The sequence below is a fragment of the Taudactylus pleione genome, unplaced genomic scaffold, assembly GCF_031769625.1.
Source record: "Taudactylus pleione unplaced genomic scaffold, aTauple2 ptg000192l, whole genome shotgun sequence".
Taxonomy (NCBI): domain Eukaryota; kingdom Metazoa; phylum Chordata; class Amphibia; order Anura; family Myobatrachidae; genus Taudactylus; species Taudactylus pleione.
Window position 1 is genome coordinate 3,261,365 of NW_028284594.1, and position 18,103 is coordinate 3,279,467.

At 32.9% G+C, this 18,103-nt stretch overlaps 10 non-coding genes across 10 annotated transcripts; all 10 read right to left on the minus strand.

Moving 5' to 3' along the window:
- Window positions 1–668: 668 nt before the first annotated feature.
- TRNAP-CGG (transfer RNA proline (anticodon CGG)) lies at window positions 669–740 on the minus strand. Its single transcript has one exon. It is a non-coding gene; the product is annotated as a tRNA-Pro (tRNA).
- A 1,216-nt stretch (window positions 741–1,956) lies between these two features.
- Window positions 1,957–2,028, minus strand: TRNAP-CGG (transfer RNA proline (anticodon CGG)). Its single transcript has one exon. It is a non-coding gene; the product is annotated as a tRNA-Pro (tRNA).
- A 1,216-nt stretch (window positions 2,029–3,244) lies between these two features.
- Window positions 3,245–3,316, minus strand: TRNAP-CGG (transfer RNA proline (anticodon CGG)). Its single transcript has one exon. It is a non-coding gene; the product is annotated as a tRNA-Pro (tRNA).
- Window positions 3,317–7,819: 4,503 nt separating this feature from the next.
- TRNAP-CGG (transfer RNA proline (anticodon CGG)) lies at window positions 7,820–7,891 on the minus strand. The gene has a single exon. It is a non-coding gene; the product is annotated as a tRNA-Pro (tRNA).
- A 1,217-nt stretch (window positions 7,892–9,108) lies between these two features.
- On the minus strand, window positions 9,109–9,180 carry TRNAP-CGG (transfer RNA proline (anticodon CGG)). The gene has a single exon. It is a non-coding gene; the product is annotated as a tRNA-Pro (tRNA).
- A 1,203-nt stretch (window positions 9,181–10,383) lies between these two features.
- TRNAP-CGG (transfer RNA proline (anticodon CGG)) lies at window positions 10,384–10,455 on the minus strand. The gene has a single exon. It is a non-coding gene; the product is annotated as a tRNA-Pro (tRNA).
- A 1,217-nt stretch (window positions 10,456–11,672) lies between these two features.
- TRNAP-CGG (transfer RNA proline (anticodon CGG)) lies at window positions 11,673–11,744 on the minus strand. Its single transcript has one exon. It is a non-coding gene; the product is annotated as a tRNA-Pro (tRNA).
- A 2,477-nt stretch (window positions 11,745–14,221) lies between these two features.
- TRNAP-CGG (transfer RNA proline (anticodon CGG)) lies at window positions 14,222–14,293 on the minus strand. Its single transcript has one exon. It is a non-coding gene; the product is annotated as a tRNA-Pro (tRNA).
- A 1,217-nt stretch (window positions 14,294–15,510) lies between these two features.
- On the minus strand, window positions 15,511–15,582 carry TRNAP-CGG (transfer RNA proline (anticodon CGG)). The gene has a single exon. It is a non-coding gene; the product is annotated as a tRNA-Pro (tRNA).
- Window positions 15,583–16,784: 1,202 nt separating this feature from the next.
- Window positions 16,785–16,856, minus strand: TRNAP-CGG (transfer RNA proline (anticodon CGG)). Its single transcript has one exon. It is a non-coding gene; the product is annotated as a tRNA-Pro (tRNA).
- Between the last annotated feature and the right edge of the window lie 1,247 nt (window positions 16,857–18,103).

Here is an 18,103-nt window from a genome sequence, read left to right on the forward strand (position 1 = left end):
TGTCTGATCGATAAAACCCAAGACTTGTAAAAAGCTATGTGTAAATCATGCATAAATAGAAGAAAGGCAATAGGAAAATGATGAAGGCAAGATTCATAAGTATGTACAAATTCTATTGGGAGTATGGCAAAAACAAAACTCAGTTGATGCTATTGACTTAGCCAGTTGAGAAAATCAGATATATATAAACCATGAGATGCACCGTAAAAAGAAAGAGAGGGCTCGTCAGGGAATTGAACCAGGGACCTGTCGCGCCCAAAACAAAAATCATAGAATCATCAAGTAAGCATGTTTTATTTGATATCTTAACCAATTTTATGTGAAAATTATATTATTTTAAAGCAGTCACTAATGTGTACAAGGAGGAAATATTAGCATAAATAAAATATTTCCTAATAGTAAATAATTTTCTAAGTATACTTGCTTGAAAATTGCTGTGCAAAGTTTTATGATGCCCAGCAGAGTTTTTCTGATGGATAAAACCCAAGACATGTCACATGCTGTGTGCAGATAAGTACTTACAAATAATTTTAGCAGTTTGACAAAAAACAAAATTCAATTGTGCAAATTAGTAAATACAATCTATTTTGAGAGTTTTGAAAAAACAACATTCATTTGAAATTCACTACAATAAGATAATAGAACCATTTCAAAGAATCTGAAAATTTGGGCTCGTCCGGGATTTGAACCCGGGACCTCTCGCACCCGAAGCGAGAATCATACCCCTAGACCAACGAGCCACCTACCTGAAGATTTTTCTTTGGATTTTTCAATTGATTTTTAGAAAATAGCTTTTGTTTTTAAAACACCATATACATTTATGTAATAATTAACTTGTAGAATAAATAAAATATTTCCTTATGGTCCAGTAGATAGTTTTCTAAGGTATGCATATAGGAAAAGTGCAGGGACAAGATTTGTGAGTGCCTACAGAGTTTGGACTTCTCTCATGGATGAAGCTAAAGACTAGTCATATGCATTGTACAAATCATGCTTCCAGACACAGAAGAAAGGCAAAAGAATACCTTGCAATTTCATTTTTGAACTTTTTGTGTTTCAAAGTGAGACTATTCTTTTAAAACATTCAAAGCTATCTAGACAGAAGGGAACCTGCAGTTTTCCTGATATACCACAATACGGTTGAAATTTTAATAAGTATGCTCTTATTTGTAGTACAACTAAAATGTTTCCGTAAGATTCTATTGATAGTTTTCTATGTGTGCTTATTTGGAAAGTGCAGTGACAAGATATAAAAATGGCTACAGAGTTTGGACTTGTCTGATCGATAAAACCCAAGACTTGTAAAAAGCTATGTGTAAATCATGCATAAATAGAAGAAAGGCAATAGGAAAATGATGAAGGCAAGATTCATAAGTATGTACAAATTCTATTGGGAGTATGGCAAAAACAAAACTCAGTTGATGCTATTGACTTAGCCAATTGAGAAAATCAGATATATATAAACCATGAGATGCACCGTAAAAAGAAAGAGAGGGCTCGACAGGGAATTGAACCAGGTACCTGTCGCGCCCAAAACGAAAATCATAGAATCATCAAGTAAGCATGTTTTATTTGATATCTTAACCAATTTTATGTGAAAATTATATTATTTTAAAGCAGTCACTAATGTGTACAAGGAGGAAATATTAGCATAAATAAAATATTTCCTAATAGTCAATAATTTTCTAAGTATACTTGCTTGAAAATTGCTGTACAAAGTTTTATGATGCCCAGCAGAGTTTTTCTGATGGATAAAACCCAAGACATGCCACATGCTGTGTGCAGATAAGTACTTACAAATAATTTTAGCAGTTTGACAAAAAACAAAATTCAATTGTGCAAATTAGTAAATACAATGTATTTTGAGAGTTTTGAAAAAACAACATTCATTTGAAATTCACTCAGGAAATTGACTACAATAAGATAGTAGAACCATTTCAAAGAATCTGAAAATTTGGGCTCGTCCGGGATTTGAACCCGGGACCTCTCGCACCCGAAGCGAGAATCATACCCCTAGACCAACGAGCCACCTACCTGAAGATTTTTCTTTGAATTTTCAATTGATTTTTAGAAAATAGCTTTTTGTTTTTAAAACACCATATACATTTATGTAAAAATTAACTTGTAGAATAAATAAAATATTTCCTTATGGTCCAGTAGATAGTTTTCTAAGGTATGCATATAGGAAAAGTGCAGGGACAAGATTTGTGAGTGCCTACAGAGTTTGGACTTCTCTCATGGACGAAGCTAAAGACTAGTCATATGCATTGTACAAATCATGCTTCCAGACACAGAAGAAAGGCAAAAGAATACCTTGCAATTTCATTTTTGAACTTTTTGTGTTTCAAAGTGAGACTATTCTTTTAAAACATTCAAAGCTATCTAGACAGAAGGGAACCTGCAGTTTTCCTGATATACCACAATACGGTTGAAATTTTAATAAGTATGCTCTTATTTGTAGTACAACTAAAATGTTTCCGTAAGATTCTATTGATAGTTTTCTATGTGTGCTTATTTGGAAAGTGCAGTGACAAGATATAAAAATGGCTACAGAGTTTGGACTTGTCTGATCGATAAAACCCAAGACTTGTAAAAAGCTATGTGTAAATCATGCATAAATAGAAGAAAGGCAATAGGAAAATGATGAAGGCAAGATTCATAAGTATGTACAAATTCTATTGGGAGTATGGCAAAAACAAAACTCAGTTGATGCTATTGACTTAGCCAATTGAGAAAATCAGATATATATAAACCATGAGATGCACCGTAAAAAGAAAGAGAGGGCTCGTCAGGGAATTGAACCAGGTACCTGTCGCGCCCAAAACGAAAATCATAGAATCATCAAGTAAGCATGTTTTATTTGATATCTTAACCAATTTTATGTGAAAATTATATTATTTTAAAGCAGTCACTAATGTGTACAAGGAGGAAATATTAGCATAAATAAAATATTTCCTAATAGTCAATAATTTTCTAAGTATACTTGCTTGAAAATTGCTGTACAAAGTTTTATGATGCCCAGCAGAGTTTTTCTGATGGATAAAACCCAAGACATGTCACATGCTGTGTGCAGATAAGTACTTACAAATAATTTTAGCAGTTTGACAAAAAACAAAATTCAATTGTGCAAATTAGTAAATACAATCTATTTTGAGAGTTTTGAAAAAACAACATTCATTTGAAATTCACTCAGGAAATTTACTACAATAAGATAATAGAACCATTTCAAAGAATCTGAAAATTTGGGCTCGTCCGGGATTTGAACCCGGGACCTCTCGCACCCGAAGCAAGAATCATACCCCTAGACCAACGAGCCACCTACCTGAAGATTTTTCTTTGAATTTTCAATTGATTTTTAGAAATTAGCTTTTTGATTTTAAAACACCATATACATTTATGTAAAAATTAACTTGTAGAATAAATAAAATATTTCCTTATGGTCCAGTAGATAGTTTTCTAAGGTATGCATATAGGAAAAGTGCAGGGACAAGATTTGTGAGTGCCTACAGAGTTTGGACTTCTCTCATGGACGAAGCTAAAGACTAGTCATATGCATTGTACAAATCATGCTTCCAGACACAGAAGAAAGGCAAAAGAATACCTTGCAATTTCATTTTTGAACTTTTTGTGTTTCAAAGTGAGACTATTCTTTTAAAACATTCAAAGCTATCTAGACAGAAGGGAACCTGCAGTTTTCCTGATATACCACAATACGGTTGAAATTTTAATAAGTATGCTCTTATTTGTAGTACAACTAAAATGTTTCCGTAAGATTCTATTGATAGTTTTCTATGTGTGCTTATTTGGAAAGTGCAGTGACAAGATATAAAAATGGCTACAGAGTTTGGACTTTTCTGATCGATAAAACCCAAGACTTGTAAAAAGCTATGTGTAAATTATGCATAAATAGAAGAAAGGCAATAGGAAAATGATGAAGGCAAGATTCATAAGTATGTACAAATTCTATTGGGAGTATGGCAAAAACAAAACTCAGTTGATGCTATTGACTTAGCCAATTGAGAAAATCAGATATATATAAACCATGAGATGCACCGTAAAAAGAAAGAGAGGGCTCGTCAGGGAATTGAACCAGGTACCTGTCGCGCCCAAAACGAAAATCATAGAATCATCAAGTAAGCATGTTTTATGTAAAAATTAACTTGTAGAATAAATAAAATATTTCCTTATGGTCCAGTAGATAGTTTTCTAAGGTATGCATATAGGAAAAGTGCAGGGACAAGATTTGTGAGTGCCTACAGAGTTTGGACTTCTCTCATGGACGAAGCTAAAGACTAGTCATATGCATTGTACAAATCATGCTTCCAGACACAGAAGAAAGGCAAAAGAATACCTTGCAATTTCATTTTTGAACTTTTTGTGTTTCAAAGTGAGACTATTCTTTTAAAACATTCAAAGCTATCTAGACAGAAGGGAACCTGCAGTTTTCCTGATATACCACAATACGGTTGAAATTTTAATAAGTATGCTCTTATTTGTAGTACAACTAAAATGTTTCCGTAAGATTCTATTGATAGTTTTCTATGTGTGCTTATTTGGAAAGTGCAGTGACAAGATATAAAAATGGCTACAGAGTTTGGACTTGTCTGATCGATAAAACCCAAGACTTGTAAAAAGCTATGTGTAAATCATGCATAAATAGAAGAAAGGCAATAGGAAAATGATGAAGGCAAGATTCATAAGTATGTACAAATTCTATTGGGAGTATGGCAAAAACAAAACTCAGTTGATGCTATTGACTTAGCCAATTGAGAAAATCAGATATATATAAACCATGAGATGCATTGTAAAAAGAAAGAGAGGGCACGTCAGGGAATTGAACCAGGGACCTGTCGCGCCCAAAACGAAAATCATAGAATCATCAAGTAAGCATGTTTTATTTGATATCTTAACCAATTTTATGTGAAAATTATATTATTTTAAAGCAGTCACTAATGTGTACAAGGAGGAAATATTAGTATAAATAAAATATTTCCTAATAGTCAATAATTTTCTAAGTATACTTGCTTGAAAATTGCTGTGCAAAGTTTTATGATGCCCAGCAGAGTTTTTCTGATGGATAAAACCCAAGACATGTCACATGCTGTGTGCAGATAAGTACTTACAAATAATTTTAGCAGTTTGACAAAAAACAAAATTCAATTGTGCAAATTAGTAAATACAATCTATTTTGAGAGTTTTGAAAAAACAACATTCAGTTGAAATTCACTCAGGAAATTGACTACAATAAGATAATAGAACCATTTCAAAGAATCTGAAAATTTGGGCTCGTCCGGGATTTGAACCCGGGACCTCTCGCACCCTAAGCGAGACCAACGAGCCACCTACCTGAAGATTTTTCTTTGGATTTTTCAATTGATTTTAAGAAAATAGCTTTTTGTTTTTAAAACACCATATACATTTATGTAAAAATTAATTTGTAGAATAAATAAAATATTTCCTTATGGTCCAGTAGATAGTTTTCTAAGGTATGCATATAGGAAAAGTGCAGGGACAAGATTTGTGAGTGCCTACAGAGTTTGGACTTCTCTCATGGACGAAGCTAAAGACTAGTCATATGCATTGTACAAATCATGCTTCCAGACACAGAAGAAAGGCAAAAGAATACCTTGCAATTTCATTTTTGAACTTTTTGTGTTTCAAAGTGAGACTATTCTTTTAAAACATTCAAAGCTATCTAGACAGAAGGGAACCTGCAGTTTTCCTGATATACCACAATACGGTTGAAATTTTAATAAGTATGCTCTTATTTGTAGTACAACTAAAATGTTTCCGTAAGATTCTATTGATAGTTTTCTATGTGTGCTTATTTGGAAAGTGCAGTGACAAGATATAAAAATGGCTACAGAGTTTGGACTTGTCTGATCGATAAAACCCAAGACTTGTAAAAAGCTATGTGTAAATCATGCATAAATAGAAGAAAGGCAATAGGAAAATGATGAAGGCAAGATTCATAAGTATGTACAAATTCTATTGGGAGTATGGCAAAAACAAAACTCAGTTGATGCTATTGACTTAGCCAATTGAGAAAATCAGATATATATAAACCATGAGATGCATTGTAAAAAGAAAGAGAGGGCACGTCAGGGAATTGAACCAGGGACCTGTCGCGCCCAAAACGAAAATCATAGAATCATCAAGTAAGCATGTTTTATTTGATATCTTAACCAATTTTATGTGAAAATTATATTATTTTAAAGCAGTCACTAATGTGTACAAGGAGGAAATATTAGTATAAATAAAATATTTCCTAATAGTCAATAATTTTCTAAGTATACTTGCTTGAAAATTGCTGTGCAAAGTTTTATGATGCCCAGCAGAGTTTTTCTGATGGATAAAACCCAAGACATGTCACATGCTGTGTGCAGATAAGTACTTACAAATAATTTTAGCAGTTTGACAAAAAACAAAATTCAATTGTGCAAATTAGTAAATACAATCTATTTTGAGAGTTTTGAAAAAACAACATTCAGTTGAAATTCACTCAGGAAATTGACTACAATAAGATAATAGAACCATTTCAAAGAATCTGAAAATTTGGGCTCGTCCGGGATTTGAACCCGGGACCTCTCGCACCCTAAGCGAGACCAACGAGCCACCTACCTGAAGATTTTTCTTTGGATTTTTCAATTGATTTTAAGAAAATAGCTTTTTGTTTTTAAAACACCATATACATTTATGTAAAAATTAATTTGTAGAATAAATAAAATATTTCCTTATGGTCCAGTAGATAGTTTTCTAAGGTATGCATATAGGAAAAGTGCAGGGACAAGATTTGTGAGTGCCTACAGAGTTTGGACTTCTCTCATGGACGAAGCTAAAGACTTGTCATATGCATTGTACAAATCATGCTTCCAGACACAGAAGAAAGGCAAAAGAATACCTTGCAATTTCATTTTTGAACTTTTTGTGTTTCAAAGTGAGACTATTCTTTTAAAACATTCAAAGCTATCTAGACAGAAGGGAACCTGCAGTTTTCCTGATATACCACAATACGGTTGAAATTTTAATAAGTATGCTCTTATTTGTAGTACAACTAAAATGTTTCCGTAAGATTCTATTGATAGTTTTCTATGTGTGCTTATTTGGAAAGTGCAGTGACAAGATATAAAAATGGCTACAGAGTTTGGACTTGTCTGATCGATAAAACCCAAGACTTGTAAAAAGCTATGTGTAAATCATGCATAAATAGAAGAAAGGCAATAGGAAAATGATGAAGGCAAGATTCATAAGTATGTACAAATTCTATTGGGAGTATGGCAAAAACAAAACTCAGTTGATGCTATTGACTTAGCCAGTTGAGAAAATCAGATATATATAAACCATGAGATGCACCGTAAAAAGAAAGAGAGGGCTCGTCAGGGAATTGAACCAGGGACCTGTCGCGCCCAAAACAAAAATCATAGAATCATCAAGTAAGCATGTTTTATTTGATATCTTAACCAATTTTATGTGAAAATTATATTATTTTAAAGCAGTCACTAATGTGTACAAGGAGGAAATATTAGCATAAATAAAATATTTCCTAATAGTCAATAATTTTCTAAGTATACTTGCTTGAAAATTGCTGTGCAAAGTTTTATGATGCCCAGCAGAGTTTTTCTGATGGATAAAACCCAAGACATGTCACATGCTGTGTGCAGATAAGTACTTAAAAATAATTTTAGCAGTTTGACAAAAAACAAAATTCAATTGTGCAAATTAGTAAATACAATCTATTTTGAGAGTTTTGAAAAAACAACATTCATTTGAAATTCACTACAATAAGATAATAGAACCATTTCAAAGAATCTGAAAATTTGGGCTCGTCCGGGATTTGAACCCGGGACCTCTCGCACCCGAAGCAAGAATCATACCCCTAGACCAACGAGCCACCTACCTGAAGATTTTTCTTTGGATTTTTCAATTGATTTTTAGAAAATAGCTTTTTGTTTTTAAAACACCATATACATTTATGTAATAATTAACTTGTAGAATAAATAAAATATTTCCTTATGGTCCAGTAGATAGTTTTCTAAGGTATGCATTTAGGAAAAGTGCAGGGACAAGATTTGTGAGTGCCTACAGAGTTTGGACTTCTCTCATGGACGAAGCTAAAGACTAGTCATATGCATTGTACAAATCATGCTTCCAGACACAGAAGAAAGGCAAAAGAATACCTTGCAATTTCATTTTTGAACTTTTTGTGTTTCAAAGTGAGACTATTCTTTTAAAACATTCAAAGCTATCTAGACAGAAGGGAACCTGCAGTTTTCCTGATATACCACAATACGGTTGAAATTTTAATAAGTATGCTCTTATTTGTAGTACAACTAAAATGTTTCCGTAAGATTCTATTGATAGTTTTCTATGTGTGCTTATTTGGAAAGTGCAGTGACAAGATATAAAAATGGCTACAGAGTTTGGACTTGTCTGATCGATAAAACCCAAGACTTGTAAAAAGCTATGTGTAAATCATGCATAAATAGAAGAAAGGCAATAGGAAAATGATGAAGGCAAGATTCATAAGTATGTACAAATTCTATTGGGAGTATGGCAAAAACAAAACTCAGTTGATGCTATTGACTTAGCCAATTGAGAAAATCAGATATATATAAACCATGAGATGCACCGTAAAAAGAAAGAGAGGGCTCGACAGGGAATTGAACCAGGTACCTGTCGCGCCCAAAACGAAAATCATAGAATCATCAAGTAAGCATGTTTTATTTGATATCTTAACCAATTTTATGTGAAAATTATATTATTTTAAAGCAGTCACTAATGTGTACAAGGAGGAAATATTAGCATAAATAAAATATTTCCTAATAGTCAATAATTTTCTAAGTATACTTGCTTGAAAATTGCTGTACAAAGTTTTATGATGCCCAGCAGAGTTTTTCTGATGGATAAAACCCAAGACATGTCACATGCTGTGTGCAGATAAGTACTTACAAATAATTTTAGCAGTTTGACAAAAAACAAAATTCAATTGTGCAAATTAGTAAATACAATCTATTTTGAGAGTTTTGAAAAAACAACATTCATTTGAAATTCACTCAGGAAATTGACTACAATAAGATAATAGAACCATTTCAAAGAATCTGAAAATTTGGGCTCGTCCGGGATTTGAACCCGGGACCTCTCGCACCCGAAGCGAGAATCATACCCCTAGACCAACGAGCCACCTACCTGAAGATTTTTCTTTGAATTTTCAATTGATTTTTAGAAAATAGCTTTTTGTTTTTAAAACACCATATACATTTATGTAAAAATTAACTTGTAGAATAAATAAAATATTTCCTTATGGTCCAGTAGATAGTTTTCTAAGGTATGCATATAGGAAAAGTGCAGGGACAAGATTTGTGAGTGCCTACAGAGTTTGGACTTCTCTCATGGACGAAGCTAAAGACTAGTCATATGCATTGTACAAATCATGCTTCCAGACACAGAAGAAAGGCAAAAGAATACCTTGCAATTTCATTTTTGAACTTTTTGTGTTTCAAAGTGAGACTATTCTTTTAAAACATTCAAAGCTATCTAGACAGAAGGGAACCTGCAGTTTTCCTGATATACCACAATACGGTTGAAATTTTAATAAGTATGCTCTTATTTGTAGTACAACTAAAATGTTTCCGTAAGATTCTATTGATAGTTTTCTATGTGTGCTTATTTGGAAAGTGCAGTGACAAGATATAAAAATGGCTACAGAGTTTGGACTTGTCTGATCGATAAAACCCAAGACTTGTAAAAAGCTATGTGTAAATCATGCATAAATAGAAGAAAGGCAATAGGAAAATGATGAAGGCAAGATTCATAAGTATGTACAAATTCTATTGGGAGTATGGCAAAAACAAAACTCAGTTGATGCTATTGACTTAGCCAGTTGAGAAAATCAGATATATATAAACCATGAGATGCACCGTAAAAAGAAAGAGAGGGCTCGTCAGGGAATTGAACCAGGGACCTGTCGCGCCCAAAACAAAAATCATAGAATCATCAAGTAAGCATGTTTTATTTGATATCTTAACCAATTTTATGTGAAAATTATATTATTTTAAAGCAGTCACTAATGTGTACAAGGAGGAAATATTAGCATAAATAAAATATTTCCTAATAGTCAATAATTTTCTAAGTATACTTGCTTGAAAATTGCTGTGCAAAGTTTTATGATGCCCAGCAGAGTTTTTCTGATGGATAAAACCCAAGACATGTCACATGCTGTGTGCAGATAAGTACTTAAAAATAATTTTAGCAGTTTGACAAAAAACAAAATTCAATTGTGCAAATTAGTAAATACAATCTATTTTGAGAGTTTTGAAAAAACAACATTCATTTGAAATTGACTACAATAAGATAATAGAACCATTTCAAAGAATCTGAAAATTTGGGCTCGTCCGGGATTTGAACCCGGGACCTCTCGCACCCGAAGCAAGAATCATACCCCTAGACCAACGAGCCACCTACCTGAAGATTTTTCTTTGGATTTTTCAATTGATTTTTAGAAAATAGCTTTTTGTTTTTAAAACACCATATACATTTATGTAATAATTAACTTGTAGAATAAATAAAATATTTCCTTATGGTCCAGTAGATAGTTTTCTAAGGTATGCATTTAGGAAAAGTGCAGGGACAAGATTTGTGAGTGCCTACAGAGTTTGGACTTCTCTCATGGACGAAGCTAAAGACTAGTCATATGCATTGTACAAATCATGCTTCCAGACACAGAAGAAAGGCAAAAGAATACCTTGCAATTTCATTTTTGAACTTTTTGTGTTTCAAAGTGAGACTATTCTTTTAAAACATTCAAAGCTATCTAGACAGAAGGGAACCTACAGTTTTCCTGATATACCACAATACGGTTGAAATTTTAATAAGTATGCTCTTATTTGTAGTACAACTAAAATGTTTCCGTAAGATTCTATTGATAGTTTTCTATGTGTGCTTATTTGGAAAGTGCAGTGACAAGATATAAAAATGGCTACAGAGTTTGGACTTGTCTGATCGATAAAACCCAAGACTTGTAAAAAGCTATGTGTAAATCATGCATAAATAGAAGAAAGGCAATAGGAAAATGATGAAGGCAAGATTCATAAGTATGTACAAATTCTATTGGGAGTATGGCAAAAACAAAACTCAGTTGATGCTATTGACTTAGCCAATTGAGAAAATCAGATATATATAAACCATGAGATGCACCGTAAAAAGAAAGAGAGGGCTCGACAGGGAATTGAACCAGGTACCTGTCGCGCCCAAAACGAAAATCATAGAATCATCAAGTAAGCATGTTTTATTTGATATCTTAACCAATTTTATGTGAAAATTATATTATTTTAAAGCAGTCACTAATGTGTACAAGGAGGAAATATTAGCATAAATAAAATATTTCCTAATAGTCAATAATTTTCTAAGTATACTTGCTTGAAAATTGCTGTACAAAGTTTTATGATGCCCAGCAGAGTTTTTCTGATGGATAAAACCCAAGACATGTCACATGCTGTGTGCAGATAAGTACTTACAAATAATTTTAGCAGTTTGACAAAAAACAAAATTCAATTGTGCAAATTAGTAAATACAATCTATTTTGAGAGTTTTGAAAAAACAACATTCATTTGAAATTCACTCAGGAAATTGACTACAATAAGATAATAGAACCATTTCAAAGAATCTGAAAATTTGGGCTCGTCCGGGATTTGAACCCGGGACCTCTCGCACCCGAAGCGAGAATCATACCCCTAGACCAACGAGCCACCTACCTGAAGATTTTTCTTTGAATTTTCAATTGATTTTTAGAAAATAGCTTTTTGTTTTTAAAACACCATATACATTTATGTAAAAATTAACTTGTAAAATGAATAAAATATTTCCTTATGGTCCAGTAGATAGTTTTCTAAGGTATGCATATAGGAAAAGTGCAGGGACAAGATTTGTGAGTGCCTACAGAGTTTGGACTTCTCTCATGGACGAAGCTAAAGACTAGTCATATGCATTGTACAAATCATGCTTCCAGACACAGAAGAAAGGCAAAAGAATACCTTGCAATTTCATTTTTGAACTTTTTGTGTTTCAAAGTGAGACTATTCTTTTAAAACATTCAAAGCTATCTAGACAGAAGGGAACCTGCAGTTTTCCTGATATACCACAATACGGTTGAAATTTTAATAAGTATGCTCTTATTTGTAGTACAACTAAAATGTTTCCGTAAGATTCTATTGATAGTTTTCTATGTGTGCTTATTTGGAAAGTGCAGTGACAAGATATAAAAATGGCTACAGAGTTTGGACTTGTCTGATCGATAAAACCCAAGACTTGTAAAAAGCTATGTGTAAATCATGCATAAATAGAAGAAAGGCAATAGGAAAATGATGAAGGCAAGATTCATAAGTATGTACAAATTCTATTGGGAGTATGGCAAAAACAAAACTCAGTTGATGCTATTGACTTAGCCAATTGAGAAAATCAGATATATATAAACCATGAGATGCACCGTAAAAAGAAAGAGAGGGCTCGTCAGGGAATTGAACCAGGTACCTGTCGCGCCCAAAACGAAAATCATAGAATCATCAAGTAAGCATGTTTTATTTGATATCTTAACCAATTTTATGTGAAAATTATATTATTTTAAAGCAGTCACTAATGTGTACAAGGAGGAAATATTAGCATAAATAAAATATTTCCTAATAGTCAATAATTTTCTAAGTATACTTGCTTGAAAATTGCTGTACAAAGTTTTATGATGCCCAGCAGAGTTTTTCTGATGGATAAACCCAAGACATGTCACATGCTGTGTGCAGATAAGTACTTACAAATAATTTTAGCAGTTTGACAAAAAACAAAATTCAATTGTGCAAATTAGTAAATACAATCTATTTTGAGAGTTTTGAAAAAACAACATTCAGTTGAAATTCACTCAGGAAATTGACTACAATAAGATAATAGAACCATTTCAAAGAATCTGAAAATTTGGGCTCGTCCGGGATTTGAACCCGGGACCTCTCGCACCCTAAGCGAGACCAACGAGCCACCTACCTGAAGATTTTTCTTTGGATTTTTCAATTGATTTTAAGAAAATAGCTTTTTGTTTTTAAAACACCATATACATTTATGTAAAAATTAATTTGTAGAATAAATAAAATATTTCCTTATGGTCCAGTAGATAGTTTTCTAAGGTATGCATATAGGAAAAGTGCAGGGACAAGATTTGTGAGTGCCTACAGAGTTTGGACTTCTCTCATGGACGAAGCTAAAGACTTGTCATATGCATTGTACAAATCATGCTTCCAGACACAGAAGAAAGGCAAAAGAATACCTTGCAATTTCATTTTTGAACTTTTTGTGTTTCAAAGTGAGACTATTCTTTTAAAACATTCAAAGCTATCTAGACAGAAGGGAACCTGCAGTTTTCCTGATATACCACAATACGGTTGAAATTTTAATAAGTATGCTCTTATTTGTAGTACAACTAAAATGTTTCCATAAGATTCTATTGATAGTTTTCTATGTGTGCTTATTTGGAAAGTGCAGTGACAAGATATAAAAATGGCTACAGAGTTTGGACTTGTCTGATCGATAAAACCCAAGACTTGTAAAAAGCTATGTGTAAATCATGCATAAATAGAAGAAAGGCAATAGGAAAATGATGAAGGCAAGATTCATAAGTATGTACAAATTCTATTGGGAGTATGGCAAAAACAAAACTCAGTTGATGCTATTGACTTAGCCAGTTGAGAAAATCAGATATATATAAACCATGAGATGCACCGTAAAAAGAAAGAGAGGGCTCGTCAGGGAATTGAACCAGGGACCTGTCGCGCCCAAAACAAAAATCATAGAATCATCAAGTAAGCATGTTTTATTTGATATCTTAACCAATTTTATGTGAAAATTATATTATTTTAAAGCAGTCACTAATGTGTACAAGGAGGAAATATTAGCATAAATAAAATATTTCCTAATAGTCAATAATTTTCTAAGTATACTTGCTTGAAAATTGCTGTGCAAAGTTTTATGATGACCAGCAGAGTTTTTCTGATGGATAAAACCCAAGACATGTCACATGCTGTGTGCAGATAAGTACTTACAAATAATTTTAGCAGTTTGACAAAAAACAAAATTCAATTGTGCAAATTAGTAAATACAATCTATTTTGAGAGTTTTGAAAAAACAACATTCATTTGAAATTCACTACAATAAGATAATAGAACCATTTCATAGAATCTGAAAATTTGGGCTCGTCCAGGATTTGAACCCGGGACCTCTCGCACCCGAAGCAAGAATCATACCCCTAGACCAACGAGCCACCTACCTGAAGATTTTTCTTTGGATTTTTCAATTGATTTTTAGAAAATAGCTTTTTGTTTTTAAAACACCATATACATTTATGTAATAATTAACTTGTAGAATAAATAAAATATTTCCTTATGGTCCAGTAGATAGTTTTCTAAGGTATGCATTTAGGAAAAGTGCAGGGACAAGATTTGTGAGTGCCTACAGAGTTTGGACTTCTCTCATGGACGAAGCTAAAGACTAGTCATATGCATTGTACAAATCATGCTTCCAGACACAGAAGAAAGGCAAAAGAATACCTTGCAATTTCATTTTTGAACTTTTTGTGTTTCAAAGTGAGACTATTCTTTTAAAACATTCAAAGCTATCTAGACAGAAGGGAACCTGCAGTTTTCCTGATATACCACAATACGGTTGAAATTTTAATAAGTATGCTCTTATTTGTAGTACAACTAAAATGTTTCCGTAAGATTCTATTGATAGTTTTCTATGTGTGCTTATTTGGAAAGTGCAGTGACAAGATATAAAAATGGCTACAGAGTTTGGACTTGTCTGATCGATAAAACCCAAGACTTGTAAAAAGCTATGTGTAAATCATGCATAAATAGAAGAAAGGCAATAGGAAAATGATGAAGGCAAGATTCATAAGTATGTACAAATTCTATTGGGAGTATGGCAAAAACAAAACTCAGTTGATGCTATTGACTTAGCCAATTGAGAAAATCAGATATATATAAACCATGAGATGCACCGTAAAAAGAAAGAGAGGGCTCGACAGGGAATTGAACCAGGTACCTGTCGCGCCCAAAACGAAAATCATAGAATCATCAAGTAAGCATGTTTTATTTGATATCTTAACCAATTTTATGTGAAAATTATATTATTTTAAAGCAGTCACTAATGTGTACAAGGAGGAAATATTAGCATAAATAAAATATTTCCTAATAGTCAATAATTTTCTAAGTATACTTGCTTGAAAATTGCTGTACAAAGTTTTATGATGCCCAGCAGAGTTTTTCTGATGGATAAAACCCAAGACATGTCACATGCTGTGTGCAGATAAGTACTTACAAATAATTTTAGCAGTTTGACAAAAAACAAAATTCAATTGTGCAAATTAGTAAATACAATCTATTTTGAGAGTTTTGAAAAAACAACATTCATTTGAAATTCACTCAGGAAATTGACTACAATAAGATAATAGAACCATTTCAAAGAATCTGAAAATTTGGGCTCGTCCGGGATTTGAACCCGGGACCTCTCGCACCCGAAGCGAGAATCATACCCCTAGACCAACGAGCCACCTACCTGAAGATTTTTCTTTGAATTTTCAATTGATTTTTAGAAAATAGCTTTTTGTTTTTAAAACACCATATACATTTATGTAAAAATTAACTTGTAGAATGAATAAAATATTTCCTTATGGTCCAGTAGATAGTTTTCTAAGGTATGCATATAGGAAAAGTGCAGGGACAAGATTTGTGAGTGCCTACAGAGTTTGGACTTCTCTCATGGACGAAGCTAAAGACTAGTCATATGCATTGTACAAATCATGCTTCCAGACACAGAAGAAAGGCAAAAGAATACCTTGCAATTTCATTTTTGAACTTTTTGTGTTTCAAAGTGAGACTATTCTTTTAAAACATTCAAAGCTATCTAGACAGAAGGGAACCTGCAGTTTTCCTGATATACCACAATACGGTTGAAATTTTAATAAGTATGCTCTTATTTGTAGTACAACTAAAATGTTTCCGTAAGATTCTATTGATAGTTTTCTATGTGTGCTTATTTGGAAAGTGCAGTGACAAGATATAAAAATGGCTACAGAGTTTGGACTTGTCTGATCGATAAAACCCAAGACTTGTAAAAAGCTATGTGTAAATCATGCATAAATAGAAGAAAGGCAATAGGAAAATGATGAAGGCAAGATTCATAAGTATGTACAAATTCTATTGGGAGTATGGCAAAAACAAAACTCAGTTGATGCTATTGACTTAGCCAATTGAGAAAATCAGATATATATAAACCATGAGATGCACCGTAAAAAGAAAGAGAGGGCTCGTCAGGGAATTGAACCAGGTACCTGTCGCGCCCAAAACGAAAATCATAGAATCATCAAGTAAGCATGTTTTATTTGATATCTTAACCAATTTTATGTGAAAATTATATTATTTTAAAGCAGTCACTAATGTGTACAAGGAGGAAATATTAGCATAAATAAAATATTTCCTAATAGTCAATAATTTTCTAAGTATACTTGCTTGAAAATTGCTGTACAAAGTTTTATGATGCCCAGCAGAGTTTTTCTGATGGATAAACCCAAGACATGTCACATGCTGTGTGCAGATAAGTACTTACAAATAATTTTAGCAGTTTGACAAAAAACAAAATTCAATTGTGCAAATTAGTAAATACAATCTATTTTGAGAGTTTTGATAAAACAACATTCATTTGAAATTCACTACAATAAGATAATAGAACCATTTCAAAGAATCTGAAAATTTGGGCTCGTCCGGGATTTGAACCCGGGACCTCTCGCACCCGATGCGAGAATCATACCCCTAGACCAACGAGCCACCTACCTGAAGATTTTTCTTTGAATTTTCAATTGATTTTTAGAAAATAGCTTTTTGTTTTTAAAACACCATATACATTTATGTAAAAATTAACTTGTAGAATAAATAAAATATTTCCTTATGGTCCAGTAGATAGTTTTCTAAGGTATGCATATAGGAAAAGTGCAGGGACAAGATTTGTGAGTGCCTACAGAGTTTGGACTTCTCTCATGGACGAAGCTAAAGACTAGTCATATGCATTGTACAAATCATGCTTCCAGACACAGAAGAAAGGCAAAAGAATACCTTGCAATTTCATTTTTGAACTTTTTGTGTTTCAAAGTGAGACTATTCTTTTAAAACATTCAAAGCTATCTAGACAGAAGGGAACCTGCAGTTTTCCTGATATACCACAATACGGTTGAAATTTTAATAAGTATGCTCTTATTTGTAGTACAACTAAAATGTTTCCGTAAGATTCTATTGATAGTTTTCTATGTGTGCTTATTTGGAAAGTGCAGTGACAAGATATAAAAATGGCTACAGAGTTTGGACTTGTCTGATCGATAAAACCCAAGACTTGTAAAAAGCTATGTGTAAATCATGCATAAATAGAAGAAAGGCAATAGGAAATTGATGAAGGCAAGATTCATAAGTATGTACAAATTCTATTGGGAGTATGGCAAAAACAAAACTCAGTTGATGCTATTGACTTAGCCAATTGAGAAAATCAGATATATATAAACCATGAGATGCACCGTAAAAAGAAAGAGAGGGCTCGTCAGGGAATTGAACCAGGTACCTGTCGCGCCCAAAACGAAAATCATAGAAGCATCAAGTAAGCATGTTTTATGTAAAAATTTAACTTGTAGAATAAATAAAATATTTCCTTATGGTCCAGTAGATAGTTTTCTAAGGTATGCATATAGGAAAAGTGCAGGGACAAGATTTGTGAGTGCCTACAGAGTTTGGACTTCTCTCATGGACGAAGCTAAAGACTAGTCATATGCATTGTACAAATCATGCTTCCAGACACAGAAGAAAGGCAAAAGAATACCTTGCAATTTCATTTTTGAACTTTTTGTGTTTCAAAGTGAGACTATTCTTTTAAAACATTCAAAGCTATCTAGACAGAAGGGAACCTGCAGTTTTCCTGATATACCACAATACGGTTGAAATTTTAATAAGTATGCTCTTATTTGTAGTACAACTAAAATGTTTCCGTAAGATTCTATTGATAGTTTTCTATGTGTGCTTATTTGGAAAGT